This window comes from Orycteropus afer, unplaced genomic scaffold, assembly GCF_000298275.1.
Source record: "Orycteropus afer afer isolate SDZICR_OR568_19922 unplaced genomic scaffold, OryAfe1.0 scaffold00762, whole genome shotgun sequence".
Classification (NCBI taxonomy): Eukaryota; Metazoa; Chordata; class Mammalia; order Tubulidentata; family Orycteropodidae; genus Orycteropus; species Orycteropus afer.
The window spans coordinates 958,338-959,623 of record NW_006922349.1 but is presented as its reverse complement, the minus strand read 5'-3'; positions in this window follow the sequence as shown (position 1 = coordinate 959,623).

Genomic DNA, 1,286 nt, shown 5'->3' with positions numbered 1-1,286 from the left:
AAATTGAGAGATTTAGCATAGTGGCAGGATACAAGATCAATGTACAAAATAATTTGGATTACTATGCCCCGGAAAAGAGATTACTGACAAAGAAATAAGGAAATCAATACCATTTATGCGCTTGTTGTTTATATAGGTGCCGTGGAGTCATCTCCAACTCATAGTGACCCTATGAACAGTAAAATGAAACACCACCCAGTCCTGTGCCAGCTCCATGATCCTTGCTATACTTGAGACCAGCACCACTGCCAACATGTCAATACAGCTTGTTGAGGGCCTTTCCCTCTTTCATGGACCTTACCTCCACCTTATACCAAGCATGACCTGCTTCTCCAGGGAATGGTCCCTTCTGACAACATGACCAAAGTGTGTGAGACGAAGTCTGGCCATTTTCGCCTCCAAGGAGCATTGCAGCTGCACTTCCTCCAGGATAGAGAGACCTGTTAGTTCTTTTAGCAGTCCATGGTACTTTCAGCATTCTTTGCTAACACCACAGCTCAAAACCATCAACTCTTCTTCGGTCTTCTTATTCATTGTCCAGCTCTCACATGCATATGAGTAGACTGGAAATACCATAACTTGTTTCAGGCACACCTTAGTTCTCAAGGAGACAACTATACTCTTCAGCACTTGAAAGAGGTCCTTTGCAGGTGATTTTCCCAGTGCTATACATCACCTGATGTCCTGACTGCTGCTTCCATTGACCTCGATTGTAGAATCAAGCAATGTGAAGCCATTGACAATTTCAATCTTTTCTCCATTTATCATGATGCTACTTATAGGTCCTCTTGTGAGTAGTTTTGTTTTCTTTATATTGAGATGTAATCCATACTACAGACTGTATTTTTCAATCTTCATCAGTAAGTGCTTCAAGTCATCCTCAGTTTCAGCAAGCAAAGTTGTGTCATCAGAGTATTGCAGGTTGTTAATGATTCTTCCTCCAATTCTGATGCCACATTCTTCTTCATATAATCCAGCTTCTCAGATTATTTGTTCATCATACAAATTGAATAAGTATAGTGAAATGATACAAACCTGATGCACACCCTTCTTGATTTTAAAACATGGAGTGTTGCCTTTTTCTGTTTGGACGATAGCCTCCTGGTGTATGTACAAGTTCCTCATGAGTATAATTAATTACCATTTATAATAGTGAACAAAAATTAAAATACTTGGGAATAAATCTTACCAAGGATACAAAAGACCTGTACAAAGAAAACTACAATAGATTACTTTAAGAAACCATGTTGTTGTTGTTGTTATGTGCCATCAGACCAGACTCATAG